The following is a 22,246-nucleotide window of genomic DNA, read 5'->3' as shown; positions in this document are numbered from 1 at the left end:
GCACAGCTGTGTCAGTAAGTGACCAAAGAGGGTAAATTAAATGAAATATGCAGATAATTGAGATTAACAGACAATAAGCTGGAAAAGTTAGACTCATTGGCCCTGTGTTTCCGCTAAGCCTCATATTGCAGACGGATTATTTAGTTTAAAAAAATTCAAATCAGTACTGTGATTTCCTCCACTTTGTGTGTCACTCTACTTCTCTCTCTTTCATTGCTCTCACAAGATTTTCTCATTTGAGGGCCCCAAAGATCAGCGCTGATAAGCTATATTGCCTTGGTGTCTTTTCTTGTCACTTTTGACACTGATTGACCCTATCTAGCTCAGGGAAGTGGTAATACACTGCTTTAGTCTTACTCTTTTCATTGCTTCTTTTGTGACAAAAGAAAAGATTATGACCCTCTTGATAAAAGTTGGTACTAGTGTCCGTGTGGGCAAAATACAAAAACTAGCAGAAAATGTCTCTTCACACATTTTCAAGTTTTTCTTCTTCCTAAAGGGTCATGTAATTAAATGCATGAATTTTATTCTCCAGCACATAGCAACGTCATGGTTATTAGTCCTCATTGTGTCCTCAGAGATACTTATATATGAATTTCCAGGAAATTTCATCCTGAAAAGTCATCCATATGACTAAAGGAATCTGGTAAAAATGGACTGTTGCTTCGTAATATTAATAATTTTAGAATATCAGAGGAATTTAAGAATATATAAAGAATAATTCTTATAGGACACTTAATTAGCCTAGCGTATTTTGCAATAAACTATGTTGTTTGATAAGTTTTCAATTCACAATTTAGAATTTAGAATTCTTTTTATTGCTCAATTGCCAAAATTGAGAAAGGTTATCAAAGTAAAGTACATTTAGGGAGTCCCAAGTCGGTCAGGCGGAGAGACACAATAGACAACAATCATCATGGTAGTTTCAGTACTGTTTGGTCTGCCTTCCTATCTTTTCCGTCCTTCCTTTTCTCCATCTTTGCTGCATTAGGTCTTTGCCTTTGTGGGTGACTCAGTTGCCCTCCAAGACTCTGGGTCATTGGTGACTGACTGTTTCTCTGAAATTCAGTTATTAACAGGTGTCATGATTCCTCAGTGACCTGCTTATGGTAACAACAAAGTCACGGTTTCTTGTTGGGCATCCTTTCCCTCATTGACTGAGTTACGTCACTTTCACTGTGAATATGTTCCAAATATCTCCAGTTTTTCTCTTCCAGGCATGTGCACACACACATGCTCTTGCACATATGCAATGACTCCTATTTAACTTAGCCTCCTATTCTGTACTTTCCCTTCAGTGCTATCTATGAATTTATATTTCTTTCTTTTTTATTTTAAAATGATAAAGCAGAAGTCTCTTTTCAGAATTATTCACTGTATGTAATTTGAATTCTTTTGATATTTTTAAATTAAATTGGTTTGAAGAGTATAAGAAATGGAAGAAATGTTAACTAGCTCCATCTGTGCATAAAGATGAATGAATATATTAAATTTCAGGGAAAAAAATCACTATACCTAAGACCTGGGAATAATAATCAAAAGGAGAATTATCTTTAGTTCGTTTGAAAAAAAAGAAAGAATATACTCCAAACCTAAAGTTATTTCTGTCACTTAAATTAAAGATTGATGTTTTAAAACCTGAAAATATTAATACCTTTCATTTTTTATCAAAATAAAATAGAACAGTTCTTAATTTTTCTTCTAGAACTTGGTTCTTCAGTGATTGAAGACCCTGCCATTTGCATATTGGTTTCATTTGTTTCTAAGATCTCTTTATTTTGTCAAGAAGAGTATATAATTAGTTTGACTTAATATCATGTCTTATTAGTTACATATTTTGACTTTTCTCTTTTAAATACCATATCATCTTAGGGGCGCCTGGGTAGTGCAGTCGTTAAGCATCTGCCTTCGGCTCAGGGCGTGACCCCTGTGATCTGGGATCGAGCCCCACATCAGGCTCTTCTGCTGGGAGCCTGCTTCCTCCTCTCCCACTCCTCCTGCTTGTGTTCCCTCTCTTGCTGGCTGTCTCTCTGTCAAATAAATAAATAAAATCTTTAAAAAAAATTTCTTAAATACCATATCATCTTAACTAAATATTTCATCTATTTTGATGTGTATAATGTGAAGGGTTTTTACCAATAAATAATTCATATTATGGAGTTCTAGCTTATAACATAATAATTTTCTTTATCTAAAATGTGATGAACTGTTCTGCATTCTTCAGCTGCACACATGAAGGCAAGGATATGTCAGTAGTTGCCCCATTGCCAAAAATGTCCTTGACATGGGTGAATAAACCTCTCTCTCTCTCAAAATCCCTCTCCCTCTCTCAAGATATCCTGATTTACTTTGTTGTGGTTTTACATGGTAATTAAAGCCTTCTAACATAGTATGTACTTTACTTACTTGTATTTATTTTTATTTACTGCTTTTTCTGGCTTAATTTTCTGGGAGGCAAGGCACAATTAAGGAAATTATTTTAACAGTTTGTTACCTTGCAACCTGATTTATATTAATATTGTCATCAATAAAACGAAAAAATTGCAACAATTTTATGACATCAGAACAACCAAGAATGAGAGAGCAGATGGGAGAGAAAACCTTGTGCAAATTGATACAAAAGTCTACTCAAAATCAGCAAAACAAATCAGAGTAAGGAAATTACTTAGATGAATCAAGCTAGAAAAAAAATGAATGGGAGGCAGAGAAACAGAAATTAGCTTGTCTTATAAAATATGTATTTAAGAATAAAAGATTATGTTGAGCATAATGTATTAGGCATATTCAACAAGGCTGTCCCACAATATTCATAACTGTACTATATCCACAATTCCTGTAAACTAATTTGGTTAAGTAATGGAGCTCAAAGAAGTTACTTTTTCAAAGAAGTATTGTATACAGTCTCTAACTCTAGAAGGAATGATAAGAAGAGAGAAAAATTAAAATACTTAACTGGTATGGGCAGTGTTTGATATGTCCAAGAATAATTGCACTGGACAAGTTAAACAGGCAAAGAAGACTTTATTCATGAGTTTTGCCATAGGGGAGAGAGATTGAACTGAATTCTACTGAAAGAAAAAGTGGGAGAGTTTTTAAGCATGCTTGGGTCCACTAAAAAAGTACTACAGGACTTTAGGGGGAAGGTTGGCAGTCTGATTACGTCATCTCTGCTCCTTGTTGCTCATCATCAAGTTAGGCTCCTATCCCCCCCAGAGACTGGTTGATAGGGTTTACATTTTTAGGGATTGGCTCCCAGGGCCTTGTGAAAGATGTTCCTGGGTTGTAAAACTGACAACGGTCTAAGAAGATTTACATCTCAAAGGAGCTGAGAAAGAATTTACAGTTTTAAGTTTTCTAGAATAAATATTGTAAGGAAAGGGAGGTCAGGGCCCTATGGTAGGAAGGAAACTTGTCTAAAGTTTAGTCCAGCTGAGAGGAATGTTTAGGCCATCTTGGTCAGATAAAAGAAACTGCTCAGGTCTCTACAATGATACCTCTCTCTCTCTCTCTCTCTCTCTCTCTCTCTCTCTCTCTCTCGCGTGTGCGCGCGCTTGCTTTTTTTTTTTTTCTTCTCTCTTGAAGTAACAATTGTTCGCAATTCAGAGGAAACAGTTCTTTTGCTGTGGCTCATTATAGAGATGAATAGGTAAGTGCCTGATTCCAGCGTAAGAATTATATTCAAAGGAGTTTTACTTTTTCCTGGTCTTCAGAGTTGTAGCAAATGAGCGTGCCTGGTCTGAGTGCTCAAAACTTTAAAAATCTTGATATAATTCTGTAACACAGTGTATTAACAATGAAGAAAACTACATTATTCATGGTGGAATTTTCAGATACTTATAGTGTATTATTAGTTAGATATCAACATTATGTTTGCTATCTCTAAGTAATTGGGAATTGTTAAAAATAGTCAACATAGGAACAATATCCAAGGAACTTGTTTACCTGCGTTCACAGCTGGGTATTAGGAATAACTCTGGACATACCTCCTTCAAGTGAACAAAAGCAAACAAATATAGAAATCTGTAATGTAGTATATTCTCAAGTAGGTAAATTTTTCTACCTATTTATACAATTAGACATTGCCTGTATAAATAAGTGTACACATATAATACTATATGTAATCTTTTCTGTTGTGTTATTTAAGAAGGAAGGATATATTTGAATTCTTTTTGCTTTCTTCAAATAAGTTGTAAATATATTAATATATAATTTAAAAATCAATATAGATATCTACTATTAAAATGCTGGGATTATGGTTACTATTTAAATTACTATTAAAATTATGATTTTAATTAAGATTATTTAATTGTAGTGGAAACACATTGATACATATATTTCATAGTTTTGCTTGTTGCTAGGAAGTTCAGAGTTAGACTTAATGTTTAATCATTAGTCTTAGGGATTGATCTATTTGCTTATTCTGTACAGTTGATTCTAAATAACCAAGGAAAGACAAGCCTCCCCTTGGAAGGTGTATTAGAGTCTCTGTGTTCTTGAAATTTTTCATCATATTATTGCATGGGTTCATAAAAATGTTGAGAACACTGTGCGTTTTATTTTATTACCTGCGAGTTTAATAGCCTAGTTATGTATACGGCTTTTATTGATTTATCTAAAAATCTTTTAGAAGAACAATTTATAATATATATTCTTTATTCCAATAAGTGTAGATTTCCCCCCTTGAAAAGCTCCATGTAGTTAAAAAATAACATAATTTAAAAAATAGGGCATGGTTATGTTCAACAAACATATATTGAGCACTGTAACATGTAATGTGCTGTAGATAGAAATATGAATGACCAGATTTTTTTTTTCCTCTGCTAAAACTTGGTTGGAAATGAATATTTGAGGGGATCATTTCAGTACATGAGAAATCATATTTGCAGAGATGTTAAAGCTAATGGACTCTGGAGCCAGACCAATTGAATTTGGATTCTCAGCTTTGTAACTGACTAGCTGTGTGGTCTTTGGCAAGTTAATTAACCTTTCTGTGTTTCTATTGCATTACGCATAAAGGAATAATAATATTGAGTACTTTATATGGTGGTTGTCTGGATTACATAATTAATGTAAATTACATGTTTAGCCTAGAGCTAGAATTACATTGCTAATCAAATACAGTTTATCATTGGGACTAGTGGTGCCAGGATTGGTGAGAAAAGTTAGGGATAACTTCCTGGAAAGCTCTCTTGCCGAGATGATTCTGGTTCTTGAAGACTAAAACTTCTCTAAATGAAAAAGGGGATTGTAGAGAAACTCAGGAATGGAGAGAATGAGCAGTTGACAAGGATGTGATGTTATAATCTTAAGATGTTATCAGTTTCATATGATGGAATTGTAAGGTATAAGGTGGGGAGTGGAATAAAGAACACTAAAGAAATAAGCAGGAACTTGATCATGAAAAGATTTGTATGTCTCTCAAAGGAGATTTGACTTTACCTTGTAAATGATGGATATAAATTAAAAGTATTTTTTAAAAAGGGAGTGAGGGGCGCCTGGCTGGCTCTGTTGGAAGAGCATGAGACTCTTGATCTCGGGATTGTGAGCTCGAGCCCCACGCTGGGTGTAGAGATTACTGAAACACAAAACAAAAAAAAAACTTTAAAAAGTAAAATTAGAGGGGCACCTGGGTGGCTCAGTCGGTTAAGTGGCCAAATCTTGATTTTGGCTCAGGTCATGATCTCAGGGTCCTGATAATGAGCCTTGGGGCAGGCTCTATGTTGGGTGTGGAGCCTGCTTAAGATTCTTTCTGTCCTTCTGCCCACCCCCCTCCCATGCACACACTCTCTCTCCGTCTCTCTCTCAAAAAAATAAAAAATAAAAAATATAAAAATAGAAATAAAAGGGAGTGAATTGGTTAGATTGGATTTTGCATAGGTCTCTCTGGGTGCAATAGGTGGGGAGAAATAAGATGGAAGGCAGAAAGAAGCTTATGAGGCTGTTAAAAATATCACTCCATAATATAGATTAAGTTCTTTGATTGTCATAAGGATTAATTTATAGGTCTTCTGTTTTTGAAATAATATTACTTATTTTATGTTTTAAAATTTAAGTGAGAGGAAGGTAAACCAGTTCTCATGGGAATAGCATAAATGGGAGAAGAAAGTTGACATTGTTACTGATAATATTTCCCAGAAAAAAAGTTGACTGCCTATTATATAACCACTACAATGATTTCTGTGTGTTTTTGTAAGAAGTTTGTAAACATCCTATGTGATAATTATACAGATAGAGGCAAAATTAATGACATAATTTCTTCCCTTTTCTTGTATAACAGTGGTGACAGCTGTAGTGTTCTTATAACTTATTTGGTAAGGAGAATTGGATTATATTTGAATTAAAATAATAAAGTTAAAAAGTGTTTAGGTTTGTATCTATTCATTTGAGTAAGCTCTTGCATCAAGAATTGTTTTTCTTTCTACTGTTTACATTTTTCTTTGTGTATTGATTAATACAATATTATAATATTAATATGATATTAACATAATGTAAAAATTGTTTGAATTTTAAAATATAAATGTAATGTTCAGTAGGAAACATTGGTGTTCTTTCTCATGTGTAATCTGTGATGTTTATAATAAAATCACTATGCATATATATATTAGGGATCTAAAATGGGATATGTAAGAAGTCCACATACTTCTGTAGAGCTAAGTTCTCAATACTATGTGTACGATCCACAGACCACCCTGCTGGGATAGAAAGAGCAGTGCTCTCCTTTTTACACTTGAGGAAAATTACTCCAGCTGGTTAGATGACTTGCCCAAGGAGTAGCCCTGAAATTTATACCCAGGCTTTTTAACTTCACATCCAATGTTTATTTTCTGTTGTAGCATTGCTCTGTATCCTAAGAACAGTGGGAAAAAAACCCATATTTTGAACTGCTGCCTAGATTCATAGATACCTGAATTTTAACCCTAATACTGAGAATGATAAAATGGTATTTTGGGCATTTGAGAATTTACTTGGAGCCAAAGGAATTGGTGAACATGTGTCCTGCATCGGAGGGAAGCAGGCAGAAACAGCTGTAAAAAAAATAAATAAATAAAACCTAGGCATGATGTATGCTTAATTTATTAGGCACATCGTTTAATCTCTCCAATTCTTCCTTCAAACAATTTGTCTAGTGATTTGTAACAATTACCTCACAAAGAAGTCAAGATAATTAAATCATAACTATGTACAAAAGGCCAGGAATAGTTCTAAGAACATATTAGGCATTTTTTTCTTTATTACTCAACTTTGTAGATCTTTGATGGAGTTCTTGAAAGAATAGTTCCTTGAGAAATTCTTGGCTTTTGACAACTGTTTTTCTATGTAAAATGTGGCCTAGGGCCAGTAGGGGGCAGCAGAACACCAGTCCCAAATCCAAAATTCTGGTAGCCTCCTGGTTTTGCAGTGCAGGTGAGACAAACCCTTGACTTCCCCAGAGATCCACTAGTTGGGAAAGGACAGAAGAGCTAAATCTGTACTAAATGTACTTACACAACTTACAAGCTAATGTTTGCCAAAGCAGACATCCAAACCAAAGATTGGAAAGCCACTCAAAAAGCAGTGTCAGCTAAGCCACATCCAGTTGCACAGTAAGGTCATAAAAACTGTTAATAAGAGGCAGAAATGAAATTGAAGTTGATGTGATCATATTCTCAGTTCTTGGGAAGAAGATTCTTGTGGTATGGGAAGAGGCTGTACTTGTTTCTAAATAGGGCTCCACTTTGCTCCTTTGAGGACATGGCTGTTGCATTGTTCAGTATGTCAAAGTTCCTCAAACCAACCTACCTTGTACAGGTCCTTTAGGTTTGGAGTGGTCATTGCACTTCCTAAAGCATTATCAGTAAAATGAGGTGAGAAGTTGGGAAACTCTGAGGAGAAGCATAGACTCCTAGGTCATCTTATTTTAGATTTAAAAAGGACCAGATTTTATACCGACTAGATGGTTAACATATACCACTTAGCTGTTCAAAAGTTCTTTAGAAATTCTTCAAATTTTGATACAAACGTTATTAATATAGCCATTTCAATTATTTAAAAACTGTTTAAGAAAACCTAATAGAATGAGTTCCATGAAAGTTGTTACACCTAGAAACCGCAAAATTTAATTTGTGTTTCTCTGGGTAAAGCTTCTACTTTGCACATACTTTTTTTTCATAGTGTTTCAACTTTACTATTTTTGATTTTTTTTATTGAGGTAAAATTGGCATATAACATTATATAAGTTTCAGGGGTACAACATTATAATTCTGTATTTATATGCCCTGCAAAAGGGATCATTACTGTAAATCTAGTTACCATCCATCAACCTACAGTTGAGTCCCATCACCTGTTTTGCCCACACCTAACCCCCTCCCCTCTGATAACTACCAATTTGTTCTCTTTGAGTTTTGTTTTGTTACATGCCATAAATAAGTGAAATTGTACAGTATTTGTCTTTTTCTGTTGTATTTCACTTAGTGCAATTCCCTCAAGATCCATCCTTCTTGTCACAAATGGCAAGATTTCCTTCTTTTTTATGGTCAAGTAGTATTCCATTGTGTGTATGTATGTATGTATGTATATGTGTATCACATTTCTTTATCCATTCATCCATATATAGACACTTTGGTTGTTTCCACATCTTGGCTGTTGTAAATAATGTTGCAGTGTATATAGGGGTGCATATATCTCTTCAAATTACTATTTTTTGTATTCTTTGGACAAATACCCCAAAGTGGAAGAGCTGGATCATATGGCAGTTTTATTTTTAATTATTTTTAGGAAGCTCCATATTGTTTTCCATAGTTCCTGCACCATTTACATTCCCACTAACATTATATAAGGGCTCCCTTTCCTTTACATTCTTTCCAACACTTATTATTTCCCATCCTTTTGATAATAGCTGTTCTAACAGATGTGAAGTGACATCTCATTGTGGTTTAGGTTTTCATTTCCCTGAAAAAGTGATGTTGAGCATCTTTTCATGTGCCTTTTGGCCATCTGTATGTCTTTGGAAAGATGTCTATTCAGATCTTCTGCTAGTGTTTTAATTGAGGTGTTTGGTTTTTTTGTTTTTGACTAGTAGGAGTTCTTAATATATTTTGGATATTAACCCCTTATTAGATATATAATTTGCAAATATTTTCTCCCATTCAGTAGGTTGTTTTTTATTTTTGTTGTTTTCCTTTGCTGTGCAGAAGCTTTTTCAATTGATGTAGTCACATTTTTTTTTTTTTAATTTTTGCTTTTGTTTCTCTTGCTTGGAGAAACAGATCAAAAAAACATCACTGAGAGGGGTGTCAAGGAGTTTACTGCCTATTTTTTTCTAGGAATTTTATGGTTTTAGGTTTTATATTCAAGTCTTTATCCATTTTGAGCTCATTTTTGTGTATGATATAAGATAGTGCTCTGATTTCATTCTTTTGCATGTGACTGTCCAGTTTTCCCAGCATAATTTATTGAAGACTGTCCTTTCTCCATTATCTATTCTTGCCTCATTTGTTATAAATTAATTGACCACATAAGTATTTATTATTTTTGGGTTCTTTATTCTGTTCTGTTGATTCATGTGTCTGTTTTTATGCCAATACTGTACTATTTTGGTTGCTATAACTATAGTACAGTTTATAAGCAGAGAGTATGATACCTCCAGCTTTGTTCTTTCTCAGGACTGTTTTGGCTATTCAGGGTCCTTTGTGGTTCCAATACAAATTTAGAATCATTGGTTCTAGTTCTGTGAAAAATGCCTTTGGATTTTGATAGGGATTGCATGGAATCTGTAGATTGCTTTGGGTAGTATGGACATTTTAACAATATTAATTCTTCCAGTCCATGAGTAATTGAACTCTTATCAATCCATTAGACACTAGAGATTTTACTGCTGGACAGGAGAGTCTAATGTTGTAACAATTTTAATTTACTCTGCTTCTTTCATGAGTTTCCTAGAATAAATGCTCCTTTATTGACATAATGGAGGCCTTTTTAAAAAAAATATTTATTCATTTGAGAGATAGAGAGGGGAAGAAGGAGTAGGGGGAGGGGCAGAGGGAGAAGCAGACTCCCCACTGATCAGGGAGCCTGATGTGAGGCTTCATCCTGGGGTCATGACCTGAGCAGAAGGCAGACGCTTAACTGACTGAGCCACCCAGGTGCCCCGTTGAAGGCCTTGATAGTAATATATGCAGTGGGTCTAAATAGAACAAGGCTAAGGTTGTCAACTTAAACTATGACAAAGATGTGAAAAACATATTTGGGGGACAATGGGTAGAACAGCGAACTCCAGTAGTTAGGGTGAGGGTTGAATCAGATGCTCTAACTCTATTGAATTAAAGTGTATTATATCTTTCAGTTCTCTGGATTTAGCAGGACAAAATAGATTATAGAATAAAAATAAGGTAAAAATATAATGGCAGAATTCAGTTTTTGCCAAATCATGGTATTTACCTTTAGATACAGATCCTCTTCTGGAAATCTGAGGGATCTTAGTTTAATTTCTGTTGTTTGGTTATCTGCTTTATTAGATCAAATGGTAGGTGATACGTAGGTGATAGGTCTTAATGTTACCACATTTACCTACTTTCAGAGCTGCATAAGCCAAAAGGGTAGACAGAGCTCTTTCTTTAGGGGTCATAAGCTGTCTTGGGACAGGGCCAAGAATTGGAGGTAAAAGGTTATCCTCAGAAAAATTTTCTCTCTCCTTAAACTTTCTATAATATGAAAACATTTTCTTCATTTATGGAAAAATATTTTGAATTACTGCTTTCTTAAATATCCCTTCATGTGGGAGTCAGTGACTTGTTACTTTAATAGCATCTCCAGAACCCTTGCATTAGATCTTTCACCACCAGGAAAGATGTTTGAATTTCAGGTTTTAAGCCATTACACTGTCAGAGTAATGATGACTTGTCCTTTGCTCCCTTGCTCCCTCCCATTCAGTCTCAAATAGCTTTGAGGTCTTTCTGTGTTAGATTTGAATTGTAAGAGTTCATATGCTGAAGTCCTAACTTCCAGTACATCAGAATGTGACCTTATTTGAGATAAGGTTGATATAATTAGTAAAGTTGAGGTCTTTAGGATGGGCCTTAATCCAGTATGATTGGTATTCTTATGAAAAGGGAAAATTTGGACACAGAGACAGAAGCATGCAAGGAGGATTCCATTGGAGTTATGCTGCCACAGCCAAAGAACTACCACAAGCTGGGAGAGAGACCTGGAATATCTTTCCCTAGTGCTTTCAGAGGGATCATGGCCCTGCTGACACCTTGATCTCAGAATTCTGGTCTTCAGAACTATGAGATGTTTTCTGTTCTTTAAGTCCTTAGTTTGTGGTACTCTATTATAGCAGCCCTAGCAAGCTAATATGAGACAAAAGTACATAGCTCTGTTGAGTGCTCTGTTGGTAGTTATGGTGTCTTATTTCTCAGGATAACATTCTCACCAGGACTATCTCTTTTAAGAAATTGTTCCCTGTCACTGAAATGGTGCCAGAAATAAAACCTTTCTGTAGTGTATAATTTAATTTCCAGTTTTTTCTTCTTACCACTAAGACAGTATTCAACTTTATCAAGATTTCATTTAAGGTTAAATTCACAAACTTAATAAATACCTATGTTTATAATAATTATAAAAATGTAGGTAAGGAAATATATTCTACCCATTCAAAAGGAATGATGTGAAGAATGTCTGAAACAACATGTCATCACTCTGACAGATCTAATTGCGGCAAATTGTCTTATAAACATCCACAGGCAGCCAACTCTGCTCAACCATTCCAGGAGGTGAGGCCCAATGATAGTATTAAATCTACCAAAAATCCTACAGTTGTATAGTTGTTTTCTGCACTTCTGTATTGATTCTTTTACAAACCTCTCTTCCACATTTCATTTGATAACATCAGAGTTGTATTTCACCAAAGTTATGAAACAGATGGAAAATACAATTGAATTCCATTAACATAAACTTAATTATAAATATGAAAATTGAAGATAAATGAGAAAATAAGAAACTCAGAAATTCAGTAAGGACAGTCATACAGTGCCAATATTAGCGGTACATAGATATTTCTATAGTGAAGTGCAATATTGAGTTATAAAATTTTAACTCTTAACTCATGAAAGTTAACATCCTACCTGAAAAGTATGGACTTCGAATCCTTGGTTAACAAGGTGAATATGAAAAATGGCTCAGGGTATCCCTCTTTGGTGGAGAATCACTCTAGCTAGATATATATACCTTCTCCCTCCCAATATCCTACCATTTCAGTGGCTGATAAGTAACCCATCTCATTGAGATGGCAACCAAAACATCTGAGATTATCAAAATGTTTCCTAACTGGGTATCTTTTCAGTATGGAAGGGTTAGAATTGAAAATAAAATGAGAAAATAAATTAAAGCTAAGGTATTCACACTTTGCTGTTAGGTTTAAGAGTAATATATATAATTAGCATTTTGAATGTAACATTTAAGATAATTTAACATATTAGAGTATCTGAGATTTTATTAGATTAAAATATACAGTTTAACATGCACAATTGATCTTAGATTTGTGATTTCATTATAAAAAATGTAAAGGAGTTTGGCCAACATCCTAAACTATATTGAGGTAATCAAAATAATTTGAGTAACTATGTAAGTTTAATTTACTAGATTCTCAAAAGCTATTTTTAAGCACTTGGAAAAGTTTTGCTTGTTAAGTCATATATTTGAAGAATATAAAAATAAAGTAGAATTATTAAATTTTAAGTAGACATGTGAATTTAATTGGGCTGTAAATAAAACTTCTCTGAAAGAGGTTTAGTTTGTTTGAGTTAATCAAAGAAAAAGTGAAGATTATGAGCTTTTTTATTAGATTAATAAATGGAATAACACTTTGTACATTGAAATTATGAGCAAAGTAATGTTTCCATATTTTTCTTTAACATCTTGAATTTTAATTATAAACCTAAGAAACTGTAAAGGTACTAAGAGTAAAACAATCATGAACATAATAAAATTCATTTTGCCACTATGCTATGGCATAAAATTTTATTATGAAATGAGTGTGTGAAACTTGGCTACTCGAGGCTTTGAGTTCTTACCTTCCTAGCAATATCAAATAGTCAAAGACTGAGAGATGCTATTGTCAGACTCTGTCAGTTTTTTCCTGTGAAAAAGTTTTGAATATCAAAGCACACCCAGTTCCAGCACCTCATTTTTAGCAGCTTTACAGATTTTTTTTTTTTTTTACTCTAAACATGGGAACAACTGCTGTTTGAAAAGTTATACTTTAGAGCCTTATTGCCCTGTGGCAAGATCTCTATTCTTTATGCCCCCTAAAGTGTAGTTTTGAAGGAATATACAGCTTTCTGAAGTGACATTGTCAAATTCACAGGATTATCTTTTTTTTGTGAGACAAGAAAAATTATTTTACTTTTTCGTATATTGTGTATGAAATAGACATTTGACATTTCTGCTAAGGGAACAACAGGAAGTCTATGGCATCAACATAAATTAGAATTTATAGAACAGTGAGTTCAGCCACATTTCTGTTACTTGTGATTCATAAGCTGCCAAAGGAGTTTGGAAAATAATCTGCACTGAAATTCTGTGTTATATTTCTGCTTCTTGAATTAACTAATTTTGTGACTAATAGTAAGTTACTTTGTCTGGAACTTTTGCTACATCTGTAAAATGCATTATTTAGACCAAGGATCAGCATGGTGTCTTTCTGTGTAATCCTTTGTAATTCTTGAAACTCAGGTTTATATAACTATTTTAATTCGTTATAGATAGTTTCAAAATTTAGCAAGACATGCAACATTTACATAATTACAGCTTTGTTCTCTATTTTGTTCTTATGTTTGTTTGCATTTAGTATTCCTTTTTCTTGCTAACTAATTGTGATACCTTCTTTTGGTCTGTCTCTCTGGTAAAGAGGTAAGGAGCTTTGGTTTGGGCCATGGAATGGAAAACCCTCTGGCCAAGGATTGGACATTTGACTCCAGTCCTGAGACATGTTTCTGATCAAATTAACTAGTTAACTTGGATTCATTTTGAAAGAAAATGAAAGTTATAATAATCACAATGCATTTATACAGGTTGCTGAGGGAAATTTCTCTTTCTACTTTGTGTTTGCCCAAGAATTTTGTAAATGCTACATAATCGTAGATGAAAGAATCACAGCAATGAAGCTTTTATAGTCAGAGTCATTATAACACAGCATGCCAAGAGAAGCATTTTTTAGTTTTATTTTTACTTTTATTTATTTATTTATTTTTGGTCTGTGAATTGCATGCTTCTTTGTCTTTGTATCCAGTCTTCTAGTGCAGCGCCTGGTATGAGACAATCTGTAAACACTGTATAAACCAATGAATGAATGAACCACCATTTTCTGTTTGTTAACTGTTGTCACATAACAGGTTGCTCCAATATTTATTGGCTTAAGCCAACAATAGAGATCTATTATCTTGGATAGTTTCTGTGGGTCATGAATTTGGGATTGGTTTAGGTGGGTGAATTCTAGCTCAGTCTCTTATGAGGTTACAGTCAAGATTTCTGGATCTCTTCTTAGGACTACCTGTGTGTGCTCATGTCATAGAAGCTAGCTTCCTGTAGACCAGAATGATCCCAAAGAGATCAAGGCCTAAGCTGTAATATATTTTATCATTTAACCTTGGAAGTTACATACCATGATTTCCATAATATCCGGTAGGTTAAACAAGCCAGTCCTACTTATTATGGGCGGCACCACACAGGACATGAATACCAGGAGACAGGGATTATAGGGGCCATCTTGGAGGCTGGTTAATACATATTAAAGACATTTTATATTAGATGAAAGTTTTCACATTTATTAAGTCATTTTCTCATTAGTTCAGATCTTTCATGTTAGAATGAGGCAACAATGGCACAAGGAAAATTAGCCAATTCATTATGGCTCATATGGATCAAGAAGTATATTCTCAGCAAAGTCTGGAAATATGCATCAAGCTGAAGAACTAGGTTAATAAATGTGTATTTATTTAACTTTTCCTGACCGTTTTCAGGAACTCGTGCTGTAAAGTCTTGTGCGTACCCTGATGCTGTATAAAATGTGAAGCAGCCTTATCAATCTGAGATTTGCCTAGTTAAAGCCTGAGCTTTCAGGGGAAGGAAACAACCTCAGTTAACATCAGTAAATCCCTTTAGCTTTAAGTGCAAGAAGTCAATCACAGAAAAATCACAAAGCATAAAGTTACACATAAAATGACACTGCCAGTCTGATCTCTTAGGAAAAACAAGCAGTGAAAGGGAAAGATGCTTTCTGAAAGCATGCACAACCTCTCCTGGCAAAACAAAAGCCAAAAACAAATTACAGTGTGTGTTTACGCTAGAATGCCTGTTACCTTAAGAAAATTCAAAGCAATTTTCCATAAAAACAAGGTCGTCACATCCCAGAGTAAGAACAGTTACTAAATGGAGGCCAACCTTACTCAAAAATACAGTGAAGTGGGGTGTGTGGATGACCAAACTCTGAAATTTAAGAAACCACACAATTAAAAATTACATTTTCTAGATTTTTGGCTTTGTGTGTTTTGCAATTTTTTTCCTCTGGATTTTCTTTTTTGACTTTTTTTGATTTTTAATGAGAGTACATGCATCCCTCTCTGTTCAGGAAGAGTTAGCTTGGTGGTAATACTGATGTATTCTCAATAATGTATAGTAGTAAATTATTCAAAATGGAGAAAGTTATTGTTTTCCCTGTTTAGCCAGTTCTGATTTTTGTTTGAGGATATCTTCCAACCCAGATGGGAAGGGAGAAAAGAGCTTTTTTTTCCCCTTTTATATGCCAGACACTGTGTGAAATAGTCTACTTTTCTTACTCCATTTAATCTTCACAGCAAACTGATGAAGGATAATCTGAGATGTAAAGGGGTTGAAGAAGCTGAAAATTAGAGGCAGTATTGCTTGTGGTTAGTATCTAAGAAGGGGCAGAGCCAGAATTTTGTCTGACTGTGAAGCTGTTTCTACTACTCTGTGCTTGTCTCCCAGGGGAAATACAGGTTCACGAAATCTTCCATTCTAATATCAACTAAAGATGGAAGTAAGGCTGTCAGGTTATTTTACCAGGAACTGTAGAACTTACAGAATTAGAGAGCTAGAAGATGGTGACCAAATCAGACTATATTACTTTAAAAATGAAAAAAAAATATCAGTTTCTGAATAATAATCTGCTTCAAAAAATAATAAAGATTTTTCTTAAATAAATACAATTATATTTTCAATGACATACAGGTATGATGGCAGATCCTAAGTTAATTGTTTTGCTATTCACTTTCCTTTTCCTAATGCCACACAATTTAGTTTGGCATAATTGCATTAACACTATTTGACCAGAATTACCTCCTTGCATCACCCTAGATTTGTGTTTAATTCTGTACCAATTTCTGTTGACCTTATGACCTGGCATGACTCCTGTCTCTCATCAACCATCCCCTTCAGTGTAGCTTGAACAGCTTCTTGAGCCTCGTAGAACATTAAGTAATGCCCACCACACTAGTGTGTATCAACCATTGAAATGACAGCTGTATTAATTTCTTGTAGGTAACATCCATAAGGGGAAAACGTATTTAAAAAACATTGTTAAAAAGTATTCTAGAATTCTCCTAGTCCAATACCCTAGTTTCATGAAATAATTGTACATAAACACAAATACCTATTACATCCAGGCCATGCACTGGGATTTGACAACCCTCTTTCAGTTTCTTGCTCCAGTGTTTGATAGTCCTGTCATGAAGTTCTTTATTTAGTGGCTTTAAGTTTCAAGGTACTCAAGTCCTCCTAAGCTCTTTTCAGTCTTTTGTTTGCTTTCTAGTGATCAATCCACATGTATTTTATCCTTCAGTCCAAGTGATTCATTGTTCAATTAACATTTCTTGCCTTCTATAAATTATTCCTCAATTAAGTTTCGTGTAGGGTAATTGGTTTAACCTGTGGCAGCTTCCTCTCATCTGCATTACTACAGAGACTCACTGTCCGAGAAGCTCTGCTGTTCTTGATACCAAATGCATTTCACATGAACTTTTTCTTCCAATGACATGCTATTGAGGTCAGAGGAAAACTTATACACTCATTTAAGGACAGTATGAGGCTATTAGTACAGCATTTTCAGTTCTTCTCAAACGCATTACAATATGAAATTTCATGAATTTATGTGACTCTCTGTCATAAAGAATACAGATATCTTTATTACCATTGTCATCCTCATCATCATCATTACAGATCACTGCTGTGTTTGTTGATGATTCTTCTTATGTTTGATAACCTCAGAATATCAACATGGTCTTTTTATGAAATAGTCAATCTAAGACTGAAAGGAGGAAGTAAAAGAAGTCTTCTGATGTCTCTGCAGGATATGCATATATGTATGTACAAACATTACCTAGATGAGGGAATACACAAATAGAATAAGGAAAACTTATTGTCCTGTTATGATTAAAAGTTCATCGTCTTGCTAGAGAGTATGGTGTAATGAGGTGGAAGAATCGGACAAAGAGTCAGGAGACCTGAGTTTTAGGTCAAATTTGTTACTGCTTACTTCAGTGCTTCTTAATTTTTAAGTGCATTATAAATCATGTGGGAGTCTTGTTAAACTATATTCACTTTCAGTAATTCTGGAGTAGAGACTAAGATTCTGAGTTTCCTACATTAAATTCTTAGGTCATGTTGATACTGGTCTACATTTTATGTAATGAGAACTTGCTTAACTAACTCTGAAGAGCTCCGTCATTCTTTCTGAGGATTTTTTTTTTCATTCACAAAATAAAATGGTTGGACTGACAAATATGCAAGGGGTCTTGTCAATCTTGCAAGGTTTTGAATTGCATAAGCCTTCTATATCTCTATTAAGATATATTAAACTCTATCCTTTGGTGATTTTGTCATAAATTTACTTAAGAGAATTTGTTCCCCTACTTCTTTCCATGTCCCAGATGAAGTTTGAATCACAGTTAATGAAAGATTCAAAATTAATGAAAGCTTTTCTTTTTATAGTTAAACTGTAAACCACAACTTCCTCTTACAGAGATACTAAGAAAATAGTTGCATATCTATACAACAAATGCTTTGTATGTACATATCATCTTTATTTCTAAGAATATTGTACTTATCTGTGAATATATATGTGTGTATATATATATATATATATATATATATATATATATATATATTTACTGAAAATATAAGGATATATATCCCTGTGCACATATAAGAGAAAATAAATGAGGAGGGGGTAGAAGGGTAGCATAGGAAATCCTGAACTCGCTTCCTTCCATGGATGCACCAAATCTACATCTACATATGAATCATTCTCCTCTGAAAAAGATCTGGAAACTAGATGAACTCTTCTCCACACAAAGAAAGATTAAAAGACAGAAGAAGGAAAATTAAAACTATGATAATTATTTTGGGATGTATAGAATAAAAAGATATAAAAAGTGATATAAAAAACATAAAACATGAAGGGGGAGTAGAAATGTAGAGTTTTGGAATGTGTTCAAGTTTAAGTTGCTATGAACTATTAGACTATCATATACTTACAGGGTGATATGTGTGAATCTCATGGTAACCACAAAGCAAAACCTTAATGAGAAAAGAATCTAAACATAACACTAAAAAAAGTTATGAAACTATAGGAAAGAGAGAAAGGAAAGAAAGAGAGGAACAAAATCAGCCAGAAAACCGTTTACAAAATGGCCGTAAGTATATACCTATAAATAATTACTTTAAATATAAATGTACTGAATTTATAAATATATACGCACAACATAAGAGCACCAATATATATAAAGCAAATATTAACATACCTAAAGGGAGAAATTAACAGAAATACAAGAATAGCAGGAGATTTTAATACCCCATTTATATTAATGAAGAGATCACTCAAACAGAAAATCAGTAAAGAACATTGGCCTTAAATGACACATTAGATCAGATGGGCTAATAGATACATACAGAGCATTATATCAAAAAGCATCAGAACATATAGTCTTCTCAAGTACATGTGGAATATTCTCTAGGATAGATCACGTGTTAGAACAGGCAAAAAATCTCAGTAAATTCAAGGAGATTGAAATCATATCATGCATCTTTTCCAGCCATAATGGTATGAAATCAATTACAAGAAAAAAAACTAGAAAAACTACAAATACACGAGAATTAAACAACATGTTACCAAACAGCTACTGGTCATAGAAGAAATAAAAGGTAAAATAAAATACCTAAGGAAAAATGAAAACAAATATGACAAATTAAAATCTATGGGACACCGCAAAAGTGGTTCCAGGAGGGAAATTATAGCAGTGCAGGCCTACCTCAAGAAGGAAGATAAATCACAAACAATTTAACTTTACATCTAAAGGAAGTAGAAAAAGAAGAACAAGCAAAGCCCAAAGTTCATAGAAGGAAAGATATAATAAAGATCAGAGCAAAATTAAATGAAATAGGGACTATAAAGACAGTGGAAAAGATCAATGAAACTAATATCTGGTTCTTTGAAAAGATAAACAAAATTGACAAACCTTTAGCTATACTCACTAAGAAAAAAAGAGGGAGGGCTGAAATAAAATCAGAAATGAAAAAGGAGAAGTTGGAATTGATACAAAGAAAATACAAAGGATCATAAGAGACTACTATGAACAGTTATGCCAATAAATTGGACAACCTGGAAGAAATGGGTAAATTTCTAGAAATTTACAATCCTCCAAGACTGAATCATGAAATCGAAAATCTGAATAGTCTTATTATGAGCAAGGAGATTGAATCAGTAATCAGAAGCCTCCCAACAAGCAAAAGTCCAGGACCAGGTGGCTTCATTGGTGAATCTACCAAATATTCAAAGATTGAATACTGTTCTTCTCAAACTCTTCCAAAATACTGAAGAGGAGGGAAAGATTCCAAACTGACTTTTTAAAAAAGATTTTTATTTATTTGAGAGAGAGAGAGAACAAGTGGGTGGGAGGGCAGAAGGAAGGGGAAGCTGACTCTCCACTGAGCAGGGAGCCTGATGCGGGGCTTGATCCCAGAACTCTGTAATCATGACCTGAACTGAAGGCAGAGGCTTACTGACTGAGCCACCCAGGCTCTCTGATTCCAAACTCATTTTATGAGGCCAGCATTTCCCTGGTACCAAAACTAGGCAAGGACACTACAAGAAAAGGAAGTTATAGGCCAATATTCTTGACAAACATAGACACAAAAATGCTCAACACAATATTAGCAAACTAAATTCAACAATACATTAAAAGGATCTTTCGCCGCGATCCAATGGGATTCATTCCAGGGATTCAAGTATGGTTCAACATCAGCAAATCTATTGGTGTGATATACCACATTAACAATTGAAAGATAAAAATCATATGATCTTTTCAGTAGACACAAAAAAGCTTTTGACAGAATTCAACATCCATTTATGATAAAAACTCAATAAAATGGGTACAGAAAGAACAATACCTCATCATAATCAAGGTCATACATGACAAACGCACAAGTAATATACTCACTGTTGAAAAGCTAAAATCTTTTCCTCTAATATCAGGAACAAGAGAAGATTGCCCACTCTCCCTGCTTTTATTCAACATAGTATTGGAAGTCCTAGCCATAGCATTTAGGCAAGAAAAAGAAATAAAAGGCATACAAATTGGAAGGGATGTAAAAGTTTTACTGTTTGCAGAAGACATGATACTATATATAGAAAACTCTAAAGACTTCAACCCAAAACTGTTAGGACTACTAAATGACCTCAGTATACTTGCAGGATATAAAATTAATATACAAAAATTGGTTGTGTTTCTATACACTAATAACAAACTGTCAGAAAGAAGAATCAAGGAAACCTATTTATAGTCACATCAAAAAGAATGAAATACTTAAGAATAAATTTAATTAAGGAGGTGAAAGACTTCTACATTGAGAACTATAAGATATTGGTAAAGGAAATTGAAGACACAAGTGGAAAGATACTCTGTGCTCGTGGAGTAGGAAAATTAATATTATTAAAATTCCATAGTATCCAAAGCAATCTACAGATTCAGTGCAATCCCTATTAAAATCCCAATGACATTTTTCACAGAACTAGAACAAATGATTCTCAAATTTGTATAGAACCACAAAAGACCCTGAATAGCCAAAAGAGTCTTGAGAAAGAAGACAAAGCTGGAAGTATCATGCTCCCTTATTTCAAACTATACTGCAAAGCTATAGTAATCAAAACAGTGTGGTTTTGACATAAAAACAGATGCATAGGTCAATGGAACAGAATAGAAAGCCCTGAAAAAAACCATGCACATATGGTTAATTGATCTATGATAAAGGAGGAAAGAATATACAATGAGGAAAGGACATTCTCTTTAATAAATGATGCTGAGAAAACTGGACAGCCAAATGCAAAAGAATGCCACTGACTTTTGTGTTACAGTATTCACAAAAGTCAACTCAAAATGGGTTAAAGACTTGAATAAGACTTAAAAAAAATAAAGCCTGAAACTATAAAACTCTTAGAACAAAACATAGGCAGTAAGCTGCTCTTAGTGATTTTTTTTTTTTTTTGGATTGGTCTCCCCAGGCAAGGGAAACAAAAGCCAAAACAAGCAAATGCGACTACATCAAACTAAAACGCTTTGGCACGGTGAGGGAAACCCATCAACAAAAAGAAAAGGCAACCTAAAAATTGGAGAAGATATTTGCAAATCATATATCTGATAAGGGGTTAATATCCAAAATATATAAATTACTCATACAACTCAGTAACAACAACAACAACAACAAAAATCTCAATACTTACCAAAGTATTTTTGTCAGTTGCTTCCATGGGATTAAAAAATGGGGAGACCGTCTCAATAGACATTTTTTTTCCATAAAAAAGACCTACGGATGGCTAACAGGCACATGAAAAGATGCTCTACATCACTAAGCATCAGGGAAATACAAATCAAACCATAATGAGATATCACCTTACACCTATCAGAATGTCCATTATCAAAAAGATAAGAAATAACAGATGTTTCCAAAGATGTGGAGACAAAGAAATCCTGTGCACTGTTGGTGTGAATGTAAATTGGTGCTGCCCCTATGGAAAACAGTATGGAAATTTCTCAAAAAATTAAAAATAGAGCTACCTTATGATCCAATAATTTCACTACTTGGTATCTATCCAAAGAGGACAAAAACACTAATTTGAAAACTACTGTACGCCACCCCAATGTTCATTGCAGCATTATTTATTATACAAGATACAGAAACAATTTAAGTGTACATTGGT

This window comes from Ursus americanus, chromosome 9 (assembly GCF_024610735.1).
Source record: "Ursus americanus isolate L20-20 chromosome 9, mUrsAme1.1.p, whole genome shotgun sequence".
Lineage (NCBI taxonomy): Eukaryota > Metazoa > Chordata > Mammalia > Carnivora > Ursidae > Ursus > Ursus americanus.
Note: the sequence above shows the minus strand (reverse complement) of the source record.